Consider the following 24535-nt stretch of genomic DNA (forward strand, 5'->3'; position numbering starts at 1 on the left):
ATTTGGGGATTCAATAATGGCTCCCAGTTTGCAGTCATCTGCAAACTTTGTTAGCCAGAGTCCCTTAGTGTTGGCCTGTACTTCAGAGAAGTAGATGCCAAACAAGAGTGGTCCCAGGACTGAACCCTGAGGTACTCCACTCATCACTTGTTAGGAGCTGGATTTGGAGTTGGCTACTTTTGCAGTCTGGGTTCTGTCAGTAAGCCATTTAGCAACCCATTGAGTGACATAGGGATTTATGCCCAACCTAGTAAGTTTATCTATGATTCCAGAGTGGGGGATGGTGTCAAAGGCCTTGGCGAGGTCCAGATAGGCTGTGTGGACTGCCTTACCCTCGTCCACAGCTCTGGAGATTGATTCAAAGAAGTCAATCAGATTCAGGAGACAAGATTGGCCCTTCACAAACCCAAACTGGGTGGGGTCCAGTGTTTGAAGGTTGCCAATGTCTTTGTTTATAAGTTCCATGATAATGCATTCCATGCCCTTGCAAATCAGGCTTGCAGACTGATGGGATGGTAGTTCCCAGGATCCAAGGTGGATCCTCCCTTGTGGAGTGGGATAACTGTAGCTGTGTGCCCCTCAGTGGGCACAAAGCCTGAGGTGAGGCTATGATTAAACATGACACTTAGGTGAGGTGCCAGTTCATTTTGTAGTTCATTTAGTACACAGCCTGGAATGTCATCTGGTCCCATGGATGCTGTATTCTTAGCTTTGGAGAGTGTGGTTTCTACCTGTGTGGCCATGATTATCAGAATTTAGCAATCTTTTGGTATTGAGATGTGCCCTTTAGGGGGTGAGAGGGGGTGAAGTTGGCACTAAATCGATTTTCCAGGATATTGGCAATATCCTTGGGATCAGTATATTTAATGCCATTCTGTTGTAACTCAGAGCAGATCTGAGCATTGCTATTTAGATTCTTGACATAACTATAGAATGCCTTGTGGTTGTCTTTGGAATCTTTGGCAATTTTATTTTCATAACTAGCTTTTGAGGATCTTATGAGGGATCTCAGCTTCTTACTGAGGCTGGTGAGGGAGTTTTTTGCATCCTGGGATTTTCCTCTTTTTTGCAGCAGTTTCTTCCTTCTGTTGTATAGTTTGTTTATAGCAGGGGACCACCAGATTGGCTTTCTTTTTTTGGAGAAGAGCATCTTGGTTCTATTTGGGATGGCACGATTCATGCATGAGTGGATGTGCTTATACAGTGCCTTAGTGTAGGATTCTGCAGTCGAACTTCCAGATCCCATCTACATGGGTGTTGTGAAGTTTGTCACTTCTGACTTCAGTAGCTTGAAGTTGGCTTTGGAGAAGTTTTTTAAGGAGGTTTCCTTACTGGGGGGTGGGGGTGGGATGTGGATGTCAAGGATGATTTGCTTATGGTCAGACCTGACCAATGAGGGGGTGACCACTGGTGTGGAGCATCCATCTCCCATGTTGCTAATGACCAGGTCTAGGATATTGGAGCCCCTGGTGGGACAATGGATTAGTTGATCCAGGTCGTTGGAATTTATGAATTGCAAGAACCATTGGGAAAAGGAGTTGGTACCTGAGTAATTTTCCCAGTTAATGGCAGGTTAGTTGAAATCACCCAGTATTAGGGTGTTTGGTTGTATCTTAATATTTTCCAGTATGTTTAGAAAGGTGTAGTGAGAATCTTGGGGCATGGTTGAGGATCTGTAGCAAGCTACAGTTTGGATTGCAGTCTTACCTAGTGTTAGTTGCACCTGGAAAATTTCAGATGCATTGTGTTGGGCAAATAGCCTGGAGTTGTGAATATCCTTGGTGAATATGGACACTCCTCCTCCTTTAGTGTTTCGGTCCTGGTTTTGTGGCCAAAAAGTGTGGTAAGAATTGTAGCCTGGTATTTCAGGGGTGCTCTCTGGAGCCTTGAACCAGGTCTCAGTTACTGCACAGATATCAATGTTTTCCATTTTTAGGAGTGCCTTGAGAGAGTGCATTTTGAGGTTTAGACTTCTAGCATTGAGTAGCATTACCTTCAGATTTTGCCTGCTTCTATCTCTTACGGTGGTGGTTTTATCCTTTGAACTTGCCTAAAAAAGGTACTATAGGGGTGGCAAGAGCTTTAGCCAGTAACCTGAATCCCAGGGGTGACAGGTGCAGACCATCTCTGGCAAAGCATTGTGGTTTGTCGATCATGTCTTCCCAGGCAGACAAATACTGGATCCCATTTGAATGACACCAGAAGCTTAGCCAATTGTTGAAGTCAATCATTTTGTCCTTATACTGTGGTATCATTCTGGGCGAAGGCAGGATGCTACTCAAGGCTAGGGTCATACCTGCCTGGGTCACATGATCCAAGAGCTCTTCCATGTCTCTTTTCATGTAGTCCAGGGAGGTACATCTCAAGTCATTCACTCCAGCATGGACAATGACAGAGTCGTATTTGTACTTGTTGTGGAGTGACTTGAGTGCATGTGTTATGTGGTGGATCCTGGCACCCGACAGGCAGCTGACTGTAATTTTCTCCTTGTTCAGTCTGGTGAGTGGGACATCAGTGTGCCTAACTATAGAGTCACCTATGACTAAAGTGTTGGGTACATTGTCTTGCCTTAGGGGCTGTTGTTGGGTGGCACACTGGTGTTGCGAGCTATGTGTCACTTTGGTTGTGACTGGTGTTTGTTTGCGTTTCGGCTTCGGAGGTCCTTGTTGCTTGGGCAGGTTAATGTTAAGGGCCTCCGCATATGTGGGTCTAGTGTTGCTATATGTGGGTGTTGATGGTGTGGGTTTTGAAGGGCTATGAGTTGCTTGAGGTGTGATGCAGGTGTTAACCTTCTCCTCTTGACTGTCTAGCACAATCTTGGCTGGAGAGAGCTTTGCTTCCAGTTTGGCTATGTAAGTGCCTCTCTCGCAGGTTGTAGTGTTGGGTGGTAGGAGGAGAGGATTGTCTGTGTACATGAGGCAGTTGCCGCATTGCCCCAGTATGCCCAGATTCACCAGGTTTTCAGGAGAAATCACCGAACTCTCACCAGACATGAGCTATACAAGAAAATAATTTATAGTCACATTTAGATATGTTACCAATTCATGTAACACCATATGAATTGCAGAAGGAGTCATTACTGGGCATATTGTGGGTACTGGGAAGAGCACTTTTGGCTAACATCAAAGATTGAAACAATACTAATTTCATGAACTTTAATCGTACTTTGACTTAGGAATGGGGTCCATTCCCATCATGGTATTAGAAACCCAAAAGACTTGGAGAAATTAAAAAGGGTGAAGTCACTAAATAATTACATACATTTGAGTTTTAGACTTCAAATCCTTCACAAAATGTATCTTAACACAAACCTTGTTATTCTTGCTCATTTCTAAGTTTAAAAGAGCAAATATGTAAAATCTGTCCCTATTTATGGGTCATTGTCCCCCCATTATGTTGGGCTTTGTCAAGATTTCTTGCACTAAAATGTTGAAAGCCATGATAACTATATATTAAGTCCTGGTGATCATTTTGGCATTCTGTGCAAACCCACTAACCTACTATGCTCTGATATGAATGGGTTTGCTATCCATGTTGCTTTACATAGTTTCTTGGCCAGAACCTCTGTTGCCAGCTATGAAGCCACTCTTATTTATGTTGAAATGCAGTCTGCAGCATGAATATGTAATTAGCATTGCTGCTCTCTGTACATCACTGCTCACACATGTAAACTCCATGTAGGCTTTGCACGAAGCCTACACAGAGTTTACTGAATCCCAGGGATAGTTTATATTTTCTATTACTGCTGCCCTTAGTCAGCCTTTAATGGTGTTAGTGTATTATTCTGGCTTGTGTTTTCCCCTGACTTGACAGATTCTGCCCCCATCAAATCCAGTTGCACCTAAAGAGAAAAATAACTCAACAAAAACATGTCTTAACCTATGGTTTGTGAAGCTGTTGTTGCCTCATACCAGCCCGCAGACCACTTAGCTTTTTCCCCATCATCCTCTGATGTGAGCCACAGCCCTGTATGGTACAGTGTTCAGAAATGTTCTCCGGGGTTGTTCCAGTACTTGGTTGAGGTACAGGAGAAACTCCTTTCTAGATGTAATACTCTGTCCCCAGATATTTTATCTTCTAGTCTAGTTCATTGTAAAAAGAAACCAAAGCTTCACCACATGGCAGGCCATCAGGTTATTACCATGTATAATGCTGATGCAGTTTTCTTAGCTAAGAGTGTTTTACAGTCAGCTAATCTCAGAGGTTATATTCAAATTCAGAGTAGAGATCAACCTATGGCCATGGATTTTGATGGGGACTCTGATATAGAAAGCGGTGAACAATAAGTCCATCCAGTCTGGTTCTTTGGAAAACCAAAGCAAGTGCTCACCTTTCCACAGATTCTAGCTAGGTTTAGAGATGTATTTGACTGGAAGCAATCTGGAGCTAAGCCAGAGACTAGCAGAGTTTATGATCTTATTGTGGAGTTGATTCCAGTTGTTTTGGCTTTCCTCCTCTGTTACCTGTTCTTAGAAGATGCCTATAAAACTGCATGTAAAGCCCTTTTGTTTAGTGAACTGTTTGAGGAACTGCAAGCATCTTGCAGTGCTGTTTGCTCCTTTTTCAGCTGGCCCAGCAGTGGTTACTCAGGCTGGTAGCTCTAAAAAGAGAGCCTCAGCTTATTGTTAATCTTGTACCACCAGACAAAATTGACTAGTGGTTAGAATCTCAGGGAAAAATTATCTCAGTCTCATAAATTAGTCTTTAGAATTTTAAATTATCAGGGCTTCATGTGTAAATTTATTTTGCAATGTGCCTGCTGTTTAGATGACTTTGCTGTATATTTAACTGGTGAACATCAGTGTTATATGAATGAGATTGATCCTAACTCAACTTGGTCAACTTCTTTGAGTGAGTCACCAGAGCTGTGGATGAAGGCAGGGTTGTTTATACAGCCTACCTTGATCTGACCAAGGCCTTTGATACCATTCTCCACTCAGGAATCATAGAAAAACTCACTAAGCTAGGCCTCAACCCCTATATCACTAGGTGGGTTGCAAACTGGCACACAGATAAAACCCACAGTGTGAAAGAAGCTGACTCCAAGTCATACTGATGACCAGTTATGAGCGATGTCCCACAGGGATCAGTCCTGGTTCCTCTCCTGATGGGTATCTACTTCTCAGAATTCCAGGCCAACATGAAGGGACTCTGGCTGACAAAGTTCACAGACAATTCCAAGTTGGGAGCCATTATTAACTCCACAAGTGATGTTGACATCCTACAGAAAGGCCTCACTGAGACCGACGACTGGTGTCAGAACCATGGCCTTAAGCTCAATGCAAAAAATATGTTGTCATCCCCTTTGGGAAAAACCCAGTTCCCATGAATTACCACATCAATGGTAGTCCACTAAACACAGAAGGTGTTATAAGAGATCTGAGAACACAGGTTGACAGCAGCCTTTCTTTAGACCACCGCATTGCCACTGTTGTCAGAAAGTCCTTCTGTTTGGCACATCTCATTACAAAGGGTTTTATATCCTGGAAGAAAGAGGTCATTGTCTCCCTCTACTCTTCCCTCATTAGGCCAGTCATCAAGTACTATGCCCCATTTGGCATGTACCTCACTAGACACCTGCAACAACTGGAGAGGTCACAAAAGTACCTCAGAAAAAGGATTCTAGGCCTTAAACACTTGTTTTATATGGACAGACTCAAAAAAACTCCAATTATTCTCTGTCTCATATTGTCTACTTAGAGGTGATCTCTGCTTGACTTACAAAGCTATTTATGGTCAGGTCTGTTAAAAATGCTGCATCTAAAGAAATCCCAATCCCTCTGCACCACATGGTCCAGAGATCTCAACCTCATTACCACAATCAACAGAACGTGCTAGAGGGGCAAGTTCATAACCCAGAGAGTGCCCATGCTATGGAATAGACTTCCCATACATGTCAAACAGAGCACCTCACTGGTCCTCTTCAAGAGAAATCTTAATGAGTGGATGGGAAATAGAAAATTCACCCCGGGGTCACTCCAGTGGCTGTACTCAACAGAGGCACTGGGAACTAAGGTTGGGTGGCACAATGCCAAAGTAATCCTATGGGCTAGGCTTGTAAAGGCTCCAGGGCCATTAGCCTAGTACACACCAATGAACCTATGAACCTATGTGACTCAGGTTTTGAAACATGCTTTGAGGAATGTTTGGAAGGTGCAGACACACTTTCCAGAACTGCATCTATGTCTGCTGTATTGAGAAGGTTTGCTTGGTTACACAACTGGAATTTATCTGAGGATTAAAATAAATGAGATTTTGAATGCTCCTTTAAGTTCTAAATTTATGTTTGTCCCTACTGCTACCCAGATTCTTAAACAATTAAATGATAGAGGTAAATTGATGGATTTGGGTATGTATGATGTTTCATATTCCCAGGTTCTCACTTAACAAGGCATCCAACTTCAAAAGGTAGAACAAACAAAAGTCCCAGCCTAACAAGAGCCATGGTACCAAGAGGAAATAGCAGAAGGAAATGCTTCCAAACCAAATAAAAGGAGTTCTTTCCCCCCAAAAAAAAATTTCCCCTCTAAAAGAATGAATTTGCCAAGACTCAGGGCTTCATAGCCTTTCCTTCTGTCTCTCCTCCCCTTTCACTTTCCTGCAGGCGTTGGCTCATCCCAGCAGCTTGGCCACAAATAGTCCCAGGTAAATGAGTGCTGAAATTAATTCAGTCAGGATTATCTTGGCAGTGGACAGAATAACCTCCTCTTGTCAGGAAAATCACCCAGTACCCTCCAAGCAAGACATGCCTGCTCTCTCCCAGAAAGGAGAACCATTGCATTTGTCATTTTGGGGAAATTTCAGTAACTGGCTAGAAAGTGCACTGACTGGACACCAGCAAAGAAGAAATTCAGAGATCCTTAAAGAAAATCAATCACAAAAGGTGAGGAGCAAACACTGTCTGGGAAGGATCCTGCAGCTGTTCAGCAAAAAGTCCAAGCTCTAGCATCGGTGCAAGGCATGACTTCCAGTAATGTACAGTGAAATAATAAGTCAAATGTGCTCAGAGCTGATTAAAATAAACATAATGCTGAATTAATATATAAACTCAAATAACAAGAGGCTGGAAAAAATGAAAAAAAAACTTTAAACATATATTCAGATGAACTGATAAAACTGCAAAGATCAGAGGTTAAACAAAGCACTGGCTGAGTAAGAGACTGTTCAAGAAGAGATGTTTCACAAAATGGTAGAATTAGAGGATAGAGCATGTAGGGAAAACCTGAGATTTTTCTTTGTACCAGAGTAACTAGAAGTAACAGACTGCATTAATTTTATGAAAGCACAAATAAACAACTGGACTGGTATTCCACAGCAGGTGTTGGTAACTAAAGGGACACATCTTGTGCATGCTCCAAACCTGGCCATGAGAAAGCAGCCAAGACCTCTAATAGTAAAGATGCAATCCTGCCAGATGAAAGAGTTGATTCTGATAAAAAACTGTTGCAGAAGGAGGACAAAGTACTAAGAGTTGGAAACAGTAGAGTGCTTATGGAAAATTATTATTCATTGTGCACCAGACAGAAAAGAGTAAATTTATTCCAGCAATCAGGGAATGTCAAATGGCAGGTGTGATATTCAAGCTGCTGTATACAACTATCTTTAGAATAGTTTTTCCTGGATGGTCAAAGTCATTTTTTAATGCAGAATAAATGTGAGCCATGAAACAAAAAATTTGGAGTCTGCTTTTTATTCCTCTGATAATAGAGCTCATAAGAAGACCATGCCAGTGAATCCTTTTCCAATGTTCCAATATTCCAAAGTAAAATGCTTGAGAGACAGAAAAAAAGTCACAGGAGTTGACTAGAAGAACCAGGACTGCACTGGAAATGAAACAGAGAATGGATTTGGGAGATGGAGATCAACAGTAAGAAAACAAGCAACTCTCTGAAATGAATGAATAAATGTGGGCTTACAATGCATCAATCGTATTTGTAAAACATAGCAGAACAAAAAAAACTGGAAATGTTGTACTTTTTGACTTTGTTAAAATTGGAGGGGACTCGTAAGCATATGCCCAACCTCATGTCATTAATGTCTAGAAGAACATTAAGAAAAGAGGAAGAAGAGGGAAAGAGATAACTGTAAGTAAAGCAGTTGTTCTTACAGTATTTTTATAAAATATGACATATACTGCATGTTATAAAATAAAGCTTTTTCATTCTTAGTTCACATTTCCTTCTCTCAAATCTCTTACCAACTTTCTCTTCTTTCTGGTCACTTGACAACTCATATTTAATTTGTTATAGGAGTGATGCCTGTCTCTCCCTAATACTAGGTGTTACTGTAAAATATGTACACATTTTATCTGCACCTGTTATTTACAAAATTTACTGTGCTTCTGTTTGTATTAATAATTGATTTATAATATGTTTCTAACTGTTTTGTGATTATTATTGTTTTACAGTTTTTTTATGTGCAATTTCTATCATAAATTGTTATGTCTGTGAGACTAGAATTGTTATCAGAGCTTTCCTCCCCGGGCCTCTACTGAAAATGGTCTAATAGCCCAGTCAGACTATCCCAGTAAACAAATGTAAAATCAAATAAAATAAATAAATACAATTGATTTTTGTCCAGTTTTAAGAAATGCATACACTGCAAAGTAAAAACTGAAAAATCTGGACAAAAGAGCATGATATAAGTAAAACTGATATGCTTTTTCTTACTTTTACATAGGGGAATGACTGGATTAAGGGCCCTGGCTAGATCTAATAACATGTCTTATGGGGAAAAAAGTAAAAAAAAGAAAACTGAATGTATTGAAACATTTTCCTCTAGCAAATAAATGTTCACAGTGCAGCACGAGAAGCTTGTAGCTGAAGGTAACTGTGCATCTGGTTCTCATGTTTCTACAGAGACAAGCTGATTAGAGCAATTAAAACAGAATAATCGTTTTTCAATGGCTAAAAGGTAATGTTTTCTGAAAGCATTCAAGTTGTTTTCTTCATCTGTTAGTGGAATAAAGATAAAACAAAAACAGACAGCACTTAGTGTAAGTAGAAGCACTGGGTCTATATCATATGTTCAAAGTTTTATAACTTCGAACATTAAATTATCGAATTTAAATGCTCGAAGTTATAAAACTTTGAACATATGTAAAAAAAAAAAGCAAACCCAAAACTAACACCTATAGGCAGGGGGACAAGCCTCCCTGCATCCCCCACACCCCAGTTCTTTAAATATACCAACTCTGAGACTGCACTACAGTGCAGTAAGGGAAATCTTCCCTTTACTGCACTATAGTGCAGTCTCAGAGTTGATATATTTAAAGATTGGGAGTGTGGGGGGTGCAGGGGGGCTTGCCCTGCCTACACTAGTCAGGTAAGTTCTGTTTTTTTGTTTTTTTGTTATTATATGTTAAATGTTTGAAACTTCAAACATTTAAATTCAATTATTTAACATTTTTCAATTATTCAAAATTTTCAAACTTCAAACATATAATATAGACCTGAAGGACTTAGCATGGATAACCTCCATTATATGTCAATTCAAGCCTGCAAGTATAGCTGTCAATCTGGGACAATTGTTCCTGTTATTATTTGATGTACATAGTTTTGTGTGTATGTATTAAGTTAAGTTATGGGTGTTTTCTCAGGTTTTCATTAAAACAAGCAAACAAAAAATCCCATAGGATGTGATATAGGTTCAAATGGCTACCACAAGAGCCATCTGTTAAAACATCAATCTGACAAACATTAGTAGGTACATATAATGCAATAACTGAAACCAGACATTTAAAAAAAAGCTTTTATACATAACAGATGGGAATAATAACTTCATATCATAATGACAGCACTTTCCATATTATCTTTAAATGTGAAAGGACTCACAGATATATATATATATATATATATATATATATATATATATATATATATATATATATATATACAAAAATAATGAGTAGTGAACTATATTAAAAATGTAAAATGCAAATAGCCATGTTACAGGAGACACATTTGGAAAGAACCTTGTATGTGAATTTGATAAAGAAAAGATTTCAGATTGGCTATTTAGTGAGGTTTCTGGGACAAAGGAAAAGGGGAGTGCTTATATTAATTGCTAGAGGAGACCCAATATTGATAGACGAAGAAAACAAGAAGATAATAATGGCAGATTTGTAGTGCTAAGGGACTATTTGCCAGTGAAGAGGAATACACTGGCATGTATTTATCTTCTACCTACAACTACTACAATGGAGCTTAAGAAATTTCTGGGAGAAATAATCAGCTTTCATCAAAGAAAATTACTTATAGGTGGGGACTGGAATTTGATTTGCAACAGTGAGAATGTATCTGGGTGGCCTATAAGGGAAATATAACAAAAGACTGTAGATTTTTGAAGAAAGTTATGAAAATATTTATTTATTTTTATTTATCTAACATTTGTTAATCAGGAAAGTCAGACTTGGAACACAGCCAATTTTTTGTATGGAAGTTGTGAAATCAGTAGTAGGAGCTCAGACAGAATTTACATGTTATTCCCCAAGTTACAAAAACTGAGCTAGGCTAGACAGAAATTATATTTCATGGGAATATGTGCATTCAATTGAAAGTTTTGATACACATTCGATCACATTCCAATTGTAACTAAAATAAAAATACAGGGTAATGAAATAAAAATGAGACCTGGAAACCTAAAGGCTTGATCTGACAAGTGAAAGTATATCATTATCTGTCATTAGTATTCTGGTATTTTGCCAAAGCATTTCATGAAAACGGAATTGGCTTCCTTAGATGAATCCATAGTATATTTTATTTCATTATGATAAAAAGAGAGTGTATTAGGAAATCTTATCTGGAATTTGATTTTGCATTTAATTAAGTCTGTACAGTATGGAGAGAGATTGTATCATCTTTCTTTGATTTCCAGTGGAAGATCCTGTGAGATAGAGATCGTGTAGCCATTCCATGTAAAATGTTTTTGTTTTTTAAATACAGAAAGAATAGGGTGCACATCTTGATAGTTAAGAAGTTTATTCTTGGGACTGCAGTGCTTTGGTTTTTGTAGATAACGTGGTGAGCTCTCTCATTTATGCATTCATTTGTGCCCTCATTCAAGTGTAGTAAAGCACTAAAAAATTGCTTAAGTGTTGGAAGAAGTTGGTTTTGTTCATATTTTTGTGGGAGCCCTCTGATAATAAGATTGTTCTGTTTACTTCTTGCTTCTAGATTCAGAATTTTTAATTTTATGTCAGCTAGCATCTTGTCTTTAGCATTTATTTCTTCTTTAATGTGCTCGATTTGTAACTCATTGTTCTTGGTTTTTCCTCTACTAAATCCAAATGTTCTGTGATTTGATTTATTGTACCTCCAAATTTAGTAAGTTGTTTGGAGAATTCATGCACTGCAGATTGGAGTGGTAAAAGGGCGCTTTTAAGCTCCTCCATATGTATAGTGCTTTCAGACTTTTGTTTTGGATTATCTTTAGTTTGTTCCTTCTGTATTTTGGTTGTTTTCTGTCTGGTAGATAAAACTTCTTTTTCAGAAGACACTATCGCAGATAATTTAGTTTTGGAAGATTGGGTATCCATACCTTCTACTTCTTTAGGCATTTTCTCACCACAATTTTAAATGCTTTTTCTCTTGTAGTTGCTGTCTATTGCTATGGTACTGATGCCTTCAGGCCTCTTATTTACATGTGGGAACTCATGCTAGTAAATGTCAGATAAAAGAACTAGTTTTATATTTTGAAAACATCAGTTTTAGAGTTCAATAAAGATGAATGCAGGGTGAGTACTGGCCCTTCCTAACTTGCTCATTTATCAGGATTTATTGGCTATTTAGTTATTTTCCAGTGATTTAAATAAGAGCTTTGTGGAGAGGGTATTTCTTAAATGACCACCATCTTGGAATCAGACCACACACCCTCTACTTAAATATACCAACTCCGAAATTGCACGATAGTGGAGGAAATGTCAAAGTCCTGAAGACATGGCCCATCATTTTTTTCCCCTGGGAAAAAAAACGATGTTCCATGTCTTCGCTGTTTAGGTCTTTCGACATTATCAGTTTGATGAAAGAGCTTTTGATCTTTTCATCAGCCAATAATGTAATATAGACCCCAAAAAGGATACCCAAATGAGGCTTCTCAATAAACCAAAAATTATACAAATCAAGATCAATTGTCCCATCCATAAGACATTCATAAAAAAAGATAGAAATATTTCTTTAACAAGTTTGAACTTCTAAAGAAGAAACAATCACTTATTCTTCTGTATTGCTAAGAATAGTTTCTAACACATTAACATACACAGTTGTTTCCATGATAACCAGGCCACCGCCGTTATCATCTTTCATAAATCTAACATCTGACATAGATCTATGCTCTTTCAAATCCAATTTGTTCTTCATTATTTAAATTAAAAAAACTATGTTTAGACTTACTAGTCAACAAATTCATAAGATCTCTATTGCAAATTCTTTCAAAAACATGTAAAGTATTGATGAGGGTGGGGCTGAATGTAGAAAGTTTGATATATTTATTTCTAAAAAAATTTACATCTTTCAAAATATACAACAAATTTAATTTGTGAGTATACTCTTTTAAATTCAGTAAAGTCCTACTGATGATATCAGCCCTTCTTGAAGGCACAAAGTTGAAACCATCTTTCTGAACACTTAACTCATTGTTAGAAAAAACTGTGGTGGATAGATTATAAATCACTGTACAGTACCTTCCATCACTGATTTGATCTTCTTTCTCCGCCTTGTAATTATGCCATGATTCCCATTGTAAATGTTGTTTCCTAAATTGTTTCTTTTCTGTTGTTTGTAGGAGGCCTTTGGTCTGGTTCCTAAAGGGATGTCATCTGTATTAGTTGTATTTGGCAAATACAGTGATAATTCCTCAATTTCCAATGGGACAGTTGCAGTAACCACTGATGACATTGCATTTTCAGCTCTTCTTTCCTTTACATTTGCATGATCTGTAACATGTTCAGAGAAATAATTTCCATTGTTTCCTTTCACCTTCTCTTTGGTAGAATTTTGGAATTTATCAGATCTTAAGGTGGAATGTGCTGATATAACATTATTGATCCTACTTTTATGAGAATTAGGATCAAAATGAGAATAAGCCATTTTATTCTGATAATCCAGGCTGTCTCTAGCTAATTTCTTTATTTTACTCAGAGTAATAGTTTTCTCAAACCACTCTACTGTTTGCATCACCACCTTGTAATCACGACAAGAATCAGGAAACCTTAAAAAAATGTTCTGAACATCCTGATCCAATTGCAACAATTTCTTCTTTAACTCAAAGATTAAAAACTGTTGCGCTGAATTAATAAATGCAAAAATTCAAGCCCAGTATTGTTAAAGAATTCAGCCAAGGTATCAAAAAATGGTTCTGAAACAGAAACACTGTTTGGCCATTTAAGGAGACTCAGTCCCTTGGGTACAATGTGAAGACTGAGACACTGTTCAGAATACTTATTTTCAATCACCAGCACTCTGTATTTTTTAAGATATTTCTCAAATTCACTTAGTTTGTCTTTGAGTTCATTTAACTCATCATGATTGGAAATATGACTGTCATAAAAAAAGTATCCATATTACAGTCCGAAACAGTCTTTATATCATTAAACATCTCATTTTCTCTTGTAGCAGCATACTTTTTTGCTGTACATTCAGAATTAATAGTACTAAACACAACAGTTCTATTATCGTCATCTGGACTGAAGGAATTGTGTCTCATAACAGTTCTGTTTTGAAAATTGTCAGCCAAATTGGCCAATGACTTACATATGGAACATAGACAGAGGTCGTGTAGATAGCAAAATTCATAGGAAGAACATTTTTAGTAACAATTATCTGCATTTTTTTCTGGAGCTTGTTTTCCTTCCAGTTTTTCCTTAGAAAGTGCATTTGAGTGGTTTAGTACTTAAAAATTGTTAGCCTCAGCATTTGCTTCCTTTGGATTTCCAAGTACCAGTGCTGGAGTTTGCAAAATGAAAGTTACAGAGTTAGAGGGATCAGATGTCTCTCAATCCAGACCTACTCTTCTAGCTCCATATCCAAGTTTAATCAATCCAGAAAGACATCAGATTTTACATGGGGAGCCATATATTGAAGAGTTCAGGTGCAAGGCAAATGGTGTCCTTTGGATGCTGCAAAGTACATAAACATCAAAGAAATGCTAGTAGTGATTCAGTCCTTAAAGGTTCTTCATGGTTTCCAGATCCCTTTTTCTGTCACAGATGAATCCACAGTCCTGTGGTAACTGAACAAATAAGGGGGGTAAATGTCATACCCTTTTAGCTGGTGGGCAACGGTGGCCTGGGAACTAGACCTTTAACATTGTCTGATGCTTTAGGCCTCTTACATCCTATCAGAGCAAAACATTGTAGCAGACAGACTAAGCAGATCCCAGACAGACCCTCACAACTGGAATCTCATGGCAGAGGTCTGCCTGCATTTGGTCAAGATGTGGGGAACACTTCAAATAGATCTCCTTGTCTTCATATAAAAATATGCAGCTGGAATAATTTTACTTGAGAAATCCTTGCAGTCCTGCTTGGAGGACAGAAGCATTCTCATTTGCTTGGACGAGAATGTTCCTTTAAGCATTTCCACCCTTTCCATTGATACCTAAGATACTTCTAAAGATTCATAAAGAATTACAAAAAAATCATTGTGGTAACCCCCTTTGGTCCAGGCAAAGTTGCTTCTCCCTTTTAATAGATTTGGCCAAGGTAAATCACCACAAGCTTCCTCACATTCTGGATCTGCTCACACAGTGCCAGGGGTGACTGGTGTAACCCAACTTAGAGCAATTACACTGATAGGCTGGATGCTTCTATCTTAACATCATTTAGGCATGAAGATGTACAGCAGGTACTGAAGGAGGCAAGAAACTTGCAGCTAGAAAATATTATGTTTACCAGTGGAAGAGGTTTTTTATGTGGTGTCTAACCAATATCAGAGGGGACGTATGGTGTCTACTCCTCTGGGTTTGAAATATTTGTGCAAGCTACGCAATTAAGGCTTATCTTATGCATCTGTTGAAGTGCATCTTGCAGCCATCTCAGCTTGTCTGCCCATGGATCCCACTCTTTCATTTCTTTTTGTGATCAAACAGTTTATGAAAGCAGCATTGCACTTGAGGCCTCCTTCAGAGCAAATTCTTCTTCCTAGGGATCTCAACTTTGTTCTTGAAAAATGGATTTTATTTTATTTTGAACCTGCTTTTCAGACTGGTTTGAAGTTCATGCCTTGGAAAACTGTTCTACTTATTGCTCTGACATCTGCAAAGTGAGTCTCTGAACTGCAAGCTGTCATGGTGGGCTAACCTTATTTTAATTCTACAAGAACAGGGTTGCTCAAAATGCTAATCCTTCTTTCATGCCAAAAGTTGAATTTACCCTGAATCAAGTCATCAATCCCACAGTCTTCTTTCCAGAATCCCAAAACAAGGGAGAGAAGATTTTGCAAACTTTGGATGGGCACAGGCAGCTCAGGTTCTACGTTGTCAGAAATAATCCATTCAGATAAGCATAACAGCTGTCTGTATCCTATTCTGAGGCTATGAAAGGTCAACCTGTTTCTTAGCAAATGATTGCTCATTGGCTGTCCTCTGCTATTATTATCTGTTACTCCTACCATGTTAAAAATATTTCAGGCAAGGTTTAGGCATGTTCCATCAGAGCTTTAGCTTCTTTGGTGGCATGTTGGAAAGGAGTGGCCTCTAGAAATATTGTAGATTCAGCAACTTTGTCCTGTGTTTATAGATTTACAAAGCCCTACAAACTGGATTCTTTCTCCATTTCCAGAGTAGGCATTGTAAAGACCCTTCTCCAGGGGATTCTGAATTCTTATTTTTCCTCTTCCCAGGTAGGGTAAGCTTTCAGAATCTACTCATAAGCCACTGAGGCAGTATGAATGATGAACATAGTACAGTTGTGTAAGTCCTACTTCATGTAACAGTAGATGTTTAAATTTCATACTGTCAAAGTGGCAGCACCGACCCACCATAACCCTTATTTTGTACATAGGTCCAACCTTGTTTGTGTTGTGGTTGGCTTTCATTATCTGCATTCATGTTTTATGGCTGCATATTGGTTGGTTTCAAGCAATTCTTGCTACTGATCCTGCTCTGTTTTTCCTACTTAGCACTAAAAGCCAGAATTACTGACTCTCTGTGACAAGGGTTAGATTTCCCCTGATAGGAGGGGCTTAGCCAATCTCCTATCACAGAGAGTCAGAGAAGGGAATTCTGAATTCTGCAAAGCTACCAGTGTGGGATTTGTGCAGGCACACAAAACATAAGTCACTAAGGCAGTTTGAAACTTGAACATCTGCTGTTACAGGTATGTAGGACCTATGCAACTGTTAAGCAGAGTGAGACTCTTGTCTGTTTCAAGACTAACCTTGACAGTTGTATGGGTACCTGTAGTTCATGGCCAACCTGATATGTTTTGCCCTCCTGGAAGTTGATTGTGTACATACTGAGGTAGGTATTTGGCAAGGCACACATAGATTTCAGACTGACTTACCTTGCAGTTTCTATGACTCTATGATTGTAAATAAATAGGGGTTTCTCACCAGAACCTGAAGAACACATTTTTTAAATTATTCTAGACATTAAGTATATATTGTTTAAATAACTGTATACTTCCTTGTCACAAGTCACTTTTCAACCCATATGTAATGATGTCCATTAACAAGTAACCATTTAAAATCTTAGCATCCACTTTGCCAAAGTCTGAGATCTGGAGACTGAATAGCTGAAAATTTAGGCTTTTGTATACTAAGTCCAAGATTGCTGTTTTTAAAAATATTCCATTTTCTCTGAGGTATGGGGTTCGTGGAGTATAAATGTGAGGGAATTGCTCTTCTCCTGCATTTGTTTTCTCATTATCTTGGGGCATAGCTAAGCCAGTACTGAGATTTCACCAGAGACCTGTTAATTCCCAAATTTGCTATTGTGTTAAGTACTGGTTTGTGAGATGTGGAACATTAAACAAAGCCAAACACATAATATCAACAGGAATACCACTGCCAAGAACTTCAATGACAGTTTTGTAAAAAAAAAATTCAAAAGATTAGTTGCATATGAACTTTCGTGGCAAAAAAAAAAACATGTAAGCCAATGTCAAAATGGAGAACGATATTGTGTCATTATGTTAAATTTAACTCTTTCAAAACATCTAGATAAGTTGCAGGTTAGACTGATAGGTCTAAAATTGTTAACATCATTTAGGCAGTCACTTTTAGGAATAGGGGTTACAATTGTTTTCCACCAGATATCAGGGACAAATGCTTTCTCTAGTGTGCATTGGAATACAAAAGTCACCTGACTGAGTTCTTTATCTTTGCCTAAGTAATATCATCATCATCATCATCATTATCATTATCATCATCATCATCATTATCATCATCATCATCATCATCATCATCATTATCATCATTATCATCATCATTATCATCATCATCTTTATCATCATCATCATTATCATCATCATTATCATTATCATTATCATCATCATCATTATCATCATCATTATCATCAGCATTGTCATCATCATCATCATCATTATCATCATCATCATCATCATTATCATCATCATCATGCTCATCATCTACCCCTTTTTGTCCATTTGCTACATGGGGTGAGAGTGTCACATCAACTTTCACCATCTCTTTTGATTCAGTGCCAATCTCCTACCATTTTGACAGTAATGCCTGACTGTTGCAGAACTTCTCTCACACAATCCATCCACCTCTTTGCTGGATGCCTTTGTTTCTTCTTGCCTTCTTCCTGTCTGTCACAAATCTTCTTCACACATTGTCTTCTGCTTCCTGCCCATAGGCTCAGACCACAGTGATCTGTTTTCCTTGACCTTTTCTGCAATTTGAGCTACTTAGCCTTTTGCACTGATGTCCTCATTTCTTGCCTAAGTAATAGCTCTTTAGATTATCCAGCCTTAAAGCAGAATCAGTAAATAACTTGTTTCTAGCTCTTAAGACAGATTCTTTACTTATTTTCAGGCACATATCAGACTCAGACATCTGTCACAACTCCATTGAGCACAATGTTGCAGTCCAATTGTAAAAATGCTTACTAAGAGTTTCAGCAATTAAATTGACATCACTAATGAGTACTAATCTGCACTAACTGTAATTCTCTCATTTATATTTTTGAGGGGTGCAGGGTTCTAAGGTCCTTACAAAAACCTTTCTTGTAAGCTGGTGAGAATGATTCCAGTTTCATGTCATGGCTTGCTTTAGAAGCTCTGGATTTTTTTTTTCCTGAGGTACACTTTCACTGCATAATAATGTTCTTTATTTCTCTGTGATGACAATTTTTGATAAATGGACCAACACTTGCATTTCATTTTGACTAATCTCTATATATTACTGCTACTTTCTTATTGCCTCTGGGAATAGTGGGCTAGAAGTTAGGAATCAGACAAGCGAGAACATCAGAGCTGCATTCTGATGCACTGGAACATTTCTGGAAGACCAAGAGGGCTTTGAAATGATATGGAGTGACAAAATGGTTTCTTTGTTTCCATACTTTTCAGATAGAATCATTTTACCAATACCACATCACCGGAATGTTGTGCAAGAATGTACAGTACTTTGTTTCCAATTGTGTCCACTGCTGCATGAATAACAGACTGATGATTTCACTGAAATTCAGTGGAATTATGGCCTATATTCTCCTGGTTTATATTTTTTAGAAATAAAATGTTAATTTTACTGCTGTAGTCTTCATATTTTGAACAATGAGTTAAGAGTTAGCCATGGCTTTTGTTTAACTTCTAGTAAACAGTGAAAATGGGTCAAATTTCTTCTCAAAGTTTTGGGTAAACATTTAAATTTCTTTCACTTTAAATTAGTCAAAATATCATCTCTTAAAATATAGGATATGACACATTTGAAGGTCCTTACAGAATTATTTTCTACTTTCATTAAAGTAGTTTCTGACTAAAAAAAAAATAATGTCTTATGTCATATACACATTTTAAGAGTACATTTGTATTATTCTGACAGCCACATTTTCAGGCTGAATTGTTAAAAGAATTATAAAAATTGCATTATTTAAAACTGTCGGAAACCAACAGATGAAAGCTAAGGCTTATGTGTCTCATATATCACCTGCAAGACTTTTGCTCTCAGCTAGTCTTATACAACGTATGAAGGCCAGAAAAAAATGGGTTGATAGGGAATTATTGGCTAGCTGCCCTTGTGGGTCATTTTAGGCATAGTCTGTTTCCTTCAAAGAAAAGAATCAAACCCTGTACCTTGAGTCTCTAAGGTAAAAACATTAACCATTATGCTAATCCCCCATTTTTAATCTAAGTTTTAACCAGAGATCAACAACGGAGGTGTGCCTGAACATGCACTTCCTCCATCGTGGGCATAGCTCTCATCCTTGTCTGCACCATCAAGTTCATGATCCGCAAACTGACCTCATGTCACCAAGGCAATCATCAGTGCTTTATCCCTCTGTACCACTCTCTTCAAGTTAATCATGGCTCATCACAGTCCTCCTACCACAGATTGCACACCCCATAATTATAGTGTTTGCAAAGTACTATTACATATATGCAGTTGCAGAGCATGTAGTTCAAGAAAGAATGAAACTGCTTTTGGTGTGGAGTGTTCATTCTGTCTTTAGTACTAAATACCAAAAAAAAAAAAAAAAAAAGCTAAAGAAAAGGCACACTGTTGAGAGAAAAGTGCCAGTTCCCTAATCTGGTGATGGTCAGAGCACCCAAAAATGAAATGTTGTCTCAGCCATGCATTTTCTGAGTTTCTGGAGCTCTGTGCCAACAATGGTACATAGACTGACAATGTAAGGTGTTTACACCATATCCTTATCCAATGTACCAATGGCTATAGTACAGTTCTAAATCCCCCATCAGGCATTGCACTAGTCAGACTCAGCAGCTTTTCCCTCCAAAGGCTAGCAGCTATTATAGATCATGTTGAATAGATACCAGCTCTAGAAGTGATTGAAACTGCTTTTCTTTGTCTCCTAATTCCATCCTGTCAATCACTGAAGTCTTCTTCTCACTTCACTTCCACATTTGACTTGATTGTGACTGGTATTTCTCAGTTTTGTACTATTAATCATTGCCTATCTACAACATTGTTGTTCCCAATCTCAGGGCAGGTATTTCATGGCTTCCTACTGAAATGTAATGACTCATAATGCTGAGTCCTGAAACATGGAAAAAAAGACAGAAAATACAAGAGAAGACCAGGTGTAAAGCATTGATCTTCTCCTTTAAACTTAGTTTTTTGTAGGGGTAGATCCCCCCATAACCCCTGACGTGGAATAAAAGCCCTCTCTAACTCACAGAACGTATGTATACCAAGTCTGAGATCACCATACATTGGAAAAAAGGAGATATTCTGAAAAATGGCACTCTGAGACTTAGTATATATAGATATAGATATATAAGGGATAGATAGCAACATGAGAAAAACTAGTGTGGTCACCAAGCTGTAGAGCATAAAATCAAACTTTAATAAAATAAATAATAAAATAAATATAAACACTATAAGTGCTTTTGGGTTACAACCATTCTTTCTTTAGATCTGTCATTTAAATTGAAATTACAGTATATATAGAATGTTGATAGCAAATCATTGACCTCCTTACAAACATTCCTTCTCAATGGCTAATCAGATTCATGTATGTAGCCTGCTCCCCTTTAAGGCAGGCCTAAGTGGTAAATTAGCATTAAGTTTGGGAAACTTATAAGCCTGCAACTTGGCTATCCATTTCATCTCGGTTTGTCCTGTTCTCATTACAATATCATCCCCATGAGCATTTTCTTGTAGCACTTGCAACACCATAAAATAGAACTAATGCCCAGAATTCTCCATAATGTGGTTAGCCAAAGGGCTCTTCATATCTTTTAACCTGTCACTGATGTGTTTGGAGATACACTCCTTAAGTTGTCTGTCAGTTATTTCCTAAATAAAAACACTCACATGAATCACAACCTGCAATACAAATAATGTCTCTGGTTTTAGTCTGCATAAGTCCGACAACTATATCTTGTTCAATAAAGGGGATGTATAAATTCATTCTTTTCCAAAATGTACCTGCAGGATGAACATGTTCTACATAGATGTGTGCCTAATCCTACAGATCATATATTGTAAAGTGTGTGTGTGTAATAACATAAAAACTATTTAAGGTTCTTATTCCTTTTTAAACCAAATGAAGGCACTTCACCAGCGATATCTTTTAAAGTGGGATCAAGCATCAGAATCTTCCAATGATCCTTTATGATGTTGCATATGTATTTAATATCACTAGCATAAGTCAGAACAAGTTGATTCTTCTGCCTAGAGGAATCAACAGAGTTAGAGGTTTCATATGAAGCAGAACTGGAACCCTCAGTTCAAATTAACCATATCTTGGTTTAGTGAAAAACGGTTTCGCCTTCGTACTTCTTACCTCATCAATTGCTGTCATTTCTTTGTTAATTTCTCGTAACCCCTATCTTTAAGTTCATTCCCCAGCTTAGTCATGGCAGCAAAATACTCTTCAGCCTCTGTATGCAATCTGGAAGTTCTATATATTTGGTTCTTTATAACATTAGAAAAAACATTCTGGGGATGCATGCTGCTCCTATATAAAAGATTGTTGTTTCTGCATTATTTTCTGTAAAGTCCTGTACTGATATTGCCTTTTTCATCAGTGGTGAGTCTGATGTCTGAAAAAAAAAGGTGGTCAAATAAGAATAGTTCAAAGTGAATTTCAAGAAAGTCAGTTGTTTCTAAGTATTGGACAAAATGTTTCAGCCATTCAAGTGTATCCCCTCCATAGTAAATATATTTTCTCCACAAATCGTTTATAGAACTTAAGGGCTGGTAAATGGGGGTTGCATTCATTATGAACAAAACATGCATCCCAGTCAGCCAATACTGGGTTGGCATAATTGTTGGCACAGGGTGTGCCCATTGCAATACTCCATCTTTGCCAGTATATATTCTTGTCAAATTTAAATCCATTATTCTCTAGAGCAACTTGTAAAAGAAAACATATAAGCTCAATCTTAGTATGATCAACGTCACTGCTTTCTTCCAAAAGGTGTATAACTGCTGTCACTCCAGAGTTGTTTGGGATGACCGTAAGTAGACTATGAATGTCTATGAATGTCTAAAGTAACCATTAAATGGTAGATATCCTTTCCCAATATGCTCACATATTCAGACAATGTACTCAGGAAGTGTCCAGTATCTTTAATGACTGTTGGTGCTTGTTGTACAATGTACTTGAGCTGTTATTTTGTGTAAATTGATAACAGCTTGGTTACCCATCCATTCCCTGATATGATGGGATGCATCGGGGGGGTCTTGATTTTTGTGTACTTTAGGAAGACCACTAATACTTGGAATGATAGGATGTTCTATGATGAAGTAGTTGAATAAATTCTGCAAAATTTTATTGGATAAAAGGAGGGCTTGTAGTTCAGTCTTAATGTTGTTGATCATCTGGTTGACTTGTAACCTGTTGATATTGGTATAGGTTTCTTCATCCATCAGCATATGAGTTCTCTTATAATGACAATCAAGCTGATCCATAACTACAATTCCACCCTCTTTATCAGCTGGTCTTATTACTACATTTTCATTTTCCTTTAATTCCTGTAAGGTTTCTCTTTCTTCTTTGTTCAAATTGTGGAAGCAAGGTCTCACTTCATGAAGTTGTTTCGATATCTCAGATTCACATACCCGAAGGAATGTTTCCGTAACTGAATTATTTTGCTATCTCATTCTTCATGTATTCCTCATTACTGAAATGTTTAATGGAAGCACTGGAAAAACCAATGGGAGAGTATTATTTTCTTTAGATCTTGCTCCTAAGTCTCTTCTGTGCAGTTGTGCTGGTTCTATCAGCAGTGGCTATAAATGCTTCAATCTCATTGCTGGAAGAATTAATCTGTTCTACACTTCATTCAGTTAGAGGTAGCTCTTTATCTGTTATTTTTTCTTGATTATTTTTCTTCTCTACAGTAGATTTTTCTTTGGCCCATGGCCATGTGAAGATATGGCCATTTTTAAAGTCTTTAAAATCACGTACCAATTTTTTTAGACTTAATAAGTTCTAGTCTCAAATCATATGAAGATATGTATAAGTAAACTTCATCCAGTTTCATGGAGTGTGCTGTATCTGCATAGTTAAGCTCTATATCTTGTTGCAATTTCTCCATATTCAAAATAAGGTCCTTTTCTATGGGTTCAAAATAGTCAATCACAAGTCAAATGTAATTAAAACTTAGCTCAATATTACTAGCTAGCCATTTCCTCAATAACTCATGGTGTGTATCCCCACATGTAGGCATTAATAAATCTCTTAGACCTCTGGGGATAATTCTGTAGTGAAGACAAGCCTCTAGCTGGAAATGCTGCCATTGTTGTCTCTTTAATTTATACAACAGATTCTCAAGTTCTCTCATCTTAGTTGAAAAGGTTTCCATGTCCGGTAGCTGATTTTCTCCCGGAATCTCTATCTCTGTGAGATTCAAATGAAGCAGTGGGTTGCAAGTTATTTTCAAGAGACTCTTCAAATGATTAAAATCCTTACTTAAGACTGTTTTAGGACTATAATCCAATTCCAGTTCTGCCATATTTCGTTCAAAACCCTTAGCTATGTACCGTCATTCAAAAACATAAGAGTTATATAAATATCCAAGTAAGCACGGAGAGGCAGTCAAAGATTCACACAATAGTAAAATAAACAGCAATGTGATGAAAACTAGTGCAGTCACCAAGCTGTAGAGCATAAAATCAAACTTTAATAAAACAAATAAAACAAATAAAAACACAAAAAGTACTTTCATACACTATCACTCCCATCAGCATTTTCTTGTAGCACTTGCAACACCATAAAATAGAACTGATGCCCAGGGTTCTCCATAATCTGTTCAGCCAAGTGATACGAGAAAATGCTCATAGGTGCAATATTGTAATGAGTATTGGCTGACTGGGAGGCATCTTTTTTGCATAATGAATGCAACTCTCATTTATCGGCTCTTAAGTTCTACACACAATTTGTGGATGATATATATTTATTATGGGGGGATACACCTGAATGGCTAAAACGATTTGTCCAATACTTAGAAACAACAACTGACTTCTTGAAATTCACTTTGAACTTTTCTTATTTGACCATTGTTTTTTAGACATCAAACTCACCACTGATGAGAAGGACAGTATCAGTTAAGGACTTTACAGAAAAGAATAAAAAGAACAATATTTTATGTAGGAGCAGCATGCATATCCAACATGTTTTTCCTAATGTTATAAAGAACCAAATATATAGAATGTCCAGACTGCATACAGAGGACAGAGAGTATTTTGCAGCCATGATGAAGTTCTGGCATGATCTTAAAGATAGGTGTTACAAGCAAAGAGAAATAAGCAAAGAAATGATGGTGATTAATGAGGTAAGAAGTACAAAGGCAAAACAGCAAACCAAGATATGGTTCGTTTGAACTGAGGGTTTCCAATTTTGCTTCATATGAAGTCTCTAACTCTGTTGATTCCTCCAGGCAGAACAA

The sequence above is a fragment of the Protopterus annectens genome, chromosome 6.part0, assembly GCF_019279795.1.
Source record: "Protopterus annectens isolate FY-2018-M chromosome 6.part0, PAN1.0, whole genome shotgun sequence".
In the NCBI taxonomy this organism is placed as follows: Eukaryota; Metazoa; Chordata; order Ceratodontiformes; family Protopteridae; genus Protopterus; species Protopterus annectens.